We start from the raw sequence: 5,776 nt of genomic DNA, 5'->3' as shown, positions 1-5,776 counted from the left end.
ACATGACAAGAGATTCAAACCAGGGAGGTTAGACCATGGATTCAGAAGGTGGGAGAGAGGGGGGGCAACAACGATATGCAAAATGATAGAGAAGGGGGAAATGCAAACACTACAAAAATTAAAGGAGAAATTTGGACTAGAAAACAAGGACCACTTCAGATATCTACAGATTAGAGATTACTATAATAAAGAAATAAGAGGGGACAAGGAAGAAGAACAGAATGGAATAATTAGGATGATAGTAAGGGCATACGAAGGAGGGAAAGGAAGGGTAATATCAGCACTGTACCGGGCTATAATGACCAGCAAGGGACACACGACCGATTATATAAGGGAGAAATGGGAGAGAGAACTAGAGATGGGAATAACAGGGAAGGAATGGGGGAACATATGCGAGGTGCAACATTCAACAACAGGATCGAGGATATGGAAAGAATTTGGATGGAAAAACATAATCAGATTCTTTATAACCCCAGAGCTGAAGGGAAAATATGCACCAACACAAAGAGCATGCTGGAGGATGTGTGGGAAGGAGGGGGCAAATCACACGCACATATTCTGGGGATGTCAGAAGCTGAAGGGGTATTGGGAGGAGATAGGGGAGGCAATGATCAGAATATTAGGATACGGGTTACCACAAACAGTTCAAGTTTCAAGTTTCTTTAATAGTTGTCATACAGAAGTACAGAATACTTTCATACAAAATGCTTCTTACTGTTACGCTCCAGAGACTGTGCTAGACAAGATAGTATCAAATAACATAGTATAGCATGTAATTTAGAAGAAGAAAATGAGGTCACAGTGTTCGGTATAGACATATGTACAATGTTCTGAGTTACCATATAATATACAATACTATGCAGTGTACTAATGTACAGTACTATATAGTGCAAAGCATAAATGGAATGAGGTACAATTTAGGTACAATTTACAGTAAGGTGTACGAGTTGTAGTGCAATCCTTCATCAATAAATATAAAGTGTGGGGAGTGGGTGCTACAGTGTGTTTGTTTAAAGTGGGTGTGTGCTATAAAGTGTGTGGAGTGGGTGCTACAGTGTGTTTGTTTAAAGTGAGTGTGTGCGTGTGGATGTGTGTGCTATGTGCGTTTGGTGGTTGTTGTTGTGTAGTGTTCATTGTTCGTTTAGCAGCCTGATGGCCTGGGGATAGAAGCTTCTTCTGAGTCTTTCTGTGCTCGCCTTGAGACTCCGGTATCGCTTGCCTGACCGCAGCAGTTCAAAGAGGCAGTTGTTCGGGTGACTGGAGTCTGGACAGGACTGGTGCTTTACTTAGGAGACCTGACACACGAGGGAATACAAGGGGGGGACAAATATTTAATAAAGATAATGTTGATAGCGGCCAGAAAAGCAATAACGAGACTGTGGTACAAGGAAGACCCACCGACAATAGCACAATGGGTAGGAATAGTGGAAGAAATACAGGATATGGAGAGGATAACACACATGCTGAGGTTACAGGAAGAGAAATTTGAGGAAAGATGGGGAAAGTGGGAGGATTATAAAGGGAACGAAAACGACATCACAGAGGAAGAACCAAATGCAACACAAGAGGGCGAAGGGTAAAGGAGGAAAGAAGTTCAAGGAGGGTCTCTGGACCCATGTCACACACCTATGCTTTAGTTAGTATTTTCTATTTTTTTGGGGTATTACAATTGTTTTATGTTTTTATACTTTATTATTTATGTCTGTTTAACAGTGTCATATTAATATTCAGGGATGATGTGGTTTGTGTATGGGTGAATCAAAAGGCAAAGTGAAAGTTAATAAAAAAAAAAAAAAAAAAGGACGAAGGATAAGGGAAGAAAGAAGCTCAAGGAGGGTCTCTGGACCCATATCACACATGCATGCCTTAGGCTACGTTTAGACGAGCGTTTTGTGAACAGAAACCGCAAAAGTCGTCTTGCGGTTTCACTTTTAATTTTGCGTTTAGACGAGCGTTTTGGGGTGGAATTCTCTGTGCAGACGAGGCTGTAACGACCGAGCACCGCTGTCACACGATTGGCGCATATGTCACATGACGTGCTGTGAAGACCCGCCCTACTCTGCCTCTGATTCACAGACTGTGGATGGGGAATGTGATTGGACCAAAGCAGAGTCACTCACAGACAGTGGGTCCACTCACGCCGCGGGACAGATTCTTGTGTATTTAACCCTTTCACTGCCACACGACAGCCGGTTGTGTGATAGTAAAGGGTTAACCTTCTGTCGTGTGGCAGTGAAAGGGTTAAAAGTACTGCTATAACGCTACGTTCAGAACACAGAACGGCGCGGGCCAGTCGAAGCACCTGCTGGCCCTGTAATTGGAATGAGTACACTTTAAATCCTTTAACGAGGATCCATTGGAGGGCAAGTCTGGTGCCAGCAGCCGCGGTAATTCCAGCTCCAATAGCGTATCTTAAAACTGGACTGATTCTTGTGTCTTTAAAAGTACTGCCAATGTAGCCTTCAAGTGATCTCCGTTGATATAGTCAGACATACTTGCTTTGTTTACGTCTCGGCTACTGGCGCTTACCTGCTACCTGTGACGTAAGCAGTACGCGCGACCAGAGCCGTGACAACCCTTTCGTCATCGTTTTAACAGATTTATACGGTTTGATAGTTTAGACGAGAGCGCAAAGGTTTTGCGTTTCTAGGAATTCCACCCTGGAAGGTAGTCTCACTTTTTTGCGGTTTCACCCCGTAAAAACGCCGTTTCCGTATAAACGAAAGGCACATCCGTAAAAATATTTTTGCGGATTCACCTGCTAGCGTTTCCGTCTAAACGGGGCCTTAGTCAGTATTTAACATCTTTGAGTAGGAATTATATTTTTATACCTGTTTAAGGGAGATACACAATCAGCCTTTGTATTAAGTACCTGGAAAACAACCGTAGTGGAACCAGACAACTAACCATGATACCCATGTGACCATATATGTGCACTGCATTTTTTGTTTTCATTGTGTTGTTAGTTTCTTTTTTTTGTAAGTGCTGTTTGTCTATAAGTGTTAATAAAAATGTTAAGTTTAAAAAAAAAAAAAGGGAGATCCCCCCTTGAACGGCCCTTCTAAGGTTTCTCTCCTCCACACTGCCTGTGGTGCATGTTTCCCTTTTGTTAGGTTTTAGTGAGTTTTTCCTTACCTTCGCGTGGGGTATGTCTGGGAGTGTTGCATTTATTTAAAAATGTTTGGACCTTATGGTGTTCTTGTTCTGTTCTTGACTTATTGTTATGTTTCTTCTTGACTTGTTTAAAGAAGACGTGTCCGGCCCATGGGGACATTAACGTGTGTTGTCGGGCCTTACACATAAATTTGATTTGATTTGAATTTGGTTTTGAATCCAAGCCATGTTTCTTCAACCTGTGTACCACGGAGTTCATCTGACCAGTCCATGCTCCCCAGTTCTTGGTTAAAGGCCTCTCTAGAGTAAGTTTTGAGGTCTCTAGATGTGACTGTTTTGTGACAGCCGGCCTTTTGTCTTGTCTTTTTGCGGGTACAGAAAATCATATAATGATCACTTAACCCGCATGCTATCACCCCTTTATTGGAGATCATGGACTTGTCAGAGGTCAGGATGAGGTCAATGGTGGTTTGTGTTGAATCACATACCCTTGTGGGTTGGGTGATAGGCTGGCTAAAACCGTGCAGATCACAAAATCTACTGAAGGCCCTGAAGACGGGTGCTGCTTTACGCAGCTTATCCGTGTTCCAGTCCCCAATAAGAATTTGTTCTACCCCCTCCACCCCAGCTAAACACCCATCAAGTGTGTCATAGAAGCCACTCTGTTCTGGCGGTCTATAGATTGTGCCTACTAGTACTGGTTTCACCCTATCGAATAAGATTTCAATCTCGTCATGGTTAAGGTCAGTACAGTTGATGAACCGTAAAATACCTTTTAAATACAGAAGTGGATTCCATGTTTAAATACAGAAGTGGATTCCATGTTTAAATACAGAAGTGGATTTCATGTTTAAATACAGAAGTGGATTCCATGTTTAAATACAGAAGTGGATTCATGTTTAAACACAGAAGTGGATTCCATGTTTAAATACAGAAGTGGATTCCATGTTTAAATACAGAAGTGGATTCCATGTTTAAACACAGAAGTGGATTCCATGTTTAAACACAGAAGTGGATTCCATGTTTAAATACAGAAGTGGATTCCATGTTTAAATACAGAAGTGGATTCCATGTTTAAATACAGATCAGGCTCTATTGGTCCGTTCTGTTCTTGAAGCAGGAAGCACAACACAACACGGTTTGACACAAGTATCCATTTATTAAACACAATAACGGGCTTTAAAACAGGAACAAAATAGACATCCTAATATCAGATTAACATTTCTTTTGGAGTAAAAACGCTGACATTCCAGTGTGAGAACAGTTAACCTGCTACAAAGGTCACGACCAGAGCTCCGACGGAGGTATCGTTTCCGTGCTCTTCATAACTCCTGTTGATACTTGATCAAGAAACGACCTCTTCTCCATAATTGTCATTTATTTCTCATAACAGAGGATGAAACTCTTAAGTCACCTTGTTAATTTGAAACGGTTAGAATCTTAAAGCTGCTATAGATAAAATGTGTACAGTATGTAGACTATTCTTTTTTTCTTTAATAATACATCCACAGAGCTTTTATAAAATATCGCTTTCCCCCCCTCAAATAATTATTGATTCGTGAATTTGTATCATTTAACTGGAAAATCCATGTTTCAATATAAACATTTAAAAAAAGATCCCGTCCTCAGAGACGTTCTGGAGACAGAGAAGAACTTTAGTATTATTCCAGAATGATGTTTTAACCACCGAGTGTCTCTGATCAGATAGAAGTCTCGTTTATACTGAAGCTCAAACAAAACAAAAACACACATCAATATGGCCACAAGGTGGCGCCAAAAGACTGAACAAGCTCCGGTTTGGTGTCACCGGTGAACCTCTGCACGGCATCAGAGACACGCGCCTGCCGCTCTGTAGAAACTACACCTACTGAGAAACACAAGAGTTCTGATATGAGACAAGGAAAATTGGAGGGTCTTTCAGTTCAATACTGTAGTAATAATGTACAACTGCATTTCCCATGGATTCCTTGTAGCTTCATATTCATATTTCATACACATCATCCCGTTACACACACGCTCTCACAGACACCAGTGTTTCCACCGCATGTATCTAACCGCAGTACCCCCCCCCCCCCCAACACGTGGGGGTCAAGCGGTGCGTCTCAACTCTGACCTCTGACCTCGATGGCGTCGATATCGCTCAGCCGTGGGGGAAAAAAGGGCACATTTATGAACTCTTTCCGTAAAATCACAAGACAATCGCCTCCTCTGTCCTAAAACAAATAAGATACATCCTTGTTCGTAATGAGATAGTTACTGCTTAAAGGGACATTTCACTTTAGTAGAACCTCAAGTCGTCTTCTGTCAACAGCACCGTTCCTGGAGGTGTGGAGGTAAGACCGAGGAAACTAGTGAAACTAACGTGAAATATCTCCTTAAGGTAAGTAATACCTTACTTAATCTCTTTAAGGTAATACCTGCCAGGCGGTAGAGCCAGACACACACACACACACACACACACACACACACACACACACACACACACACACACACACACACACACACACACACACACACACACACACACACACACACACACACACACACACACACACACACACACACACACACACACACACACACACACACACACACACACACACACACACCTCACTGTCATGACTATATCAAAGAGAGAGACCTCTGATGGCTGAAGCTTAGC

This window comes from Notolepis coatsorum, assembly GCF_963971535.1.
Source record: "Notolepis coatsorum genome assembly, contig: SUPER_7_unloc_2, whole genome shotgun sequence".
Classification (NCBI taxonomy): Eukaryota; Metazoa; Chordata; class Actinopteri; order Aulopiformes; family Paralepididae; genus Notolepis; species Notolepis coatsorum.
Note: the sequence above shows the minus strand (reverse complement) of the source record.